We start from the raw sequence: 203 nt of genomic DNA on the forward strand, positions 1-203 counted from the left end.
GTGGGGGGGGGGTAGGGCGGCACCAGATAAACAGTCTCTTTCCCTTTGTTTATCCACCTCTCTTCTTAACCTCCATCTTTGCCTAATTCAGGTATCATTCTACTCAAATTCTTCGAACGTTGAAGTACAGGAAACAGAAACCGTGGCTTGCGTGATGACAGCGTATGCTACTGTTAAAGTAGTGATATCAATATCAATACTTG

This window comes from Penaeus monodon, chromosome 31 (assembly GCF_015228065.2).
Source record: "Penaeus monodon isolate SGIC_2016 chromosome 31, NSTDA_Pmon_1, whole genome shotgun sequence".
In the NCBI taxonomy this organism is placed as follows: domain Eukaryota; kingdom Metazoa; phylum Arthropoda; class Malacostraca; order Decapoda; family Penaeidae; genus Penaeus; species Penaeus monodon.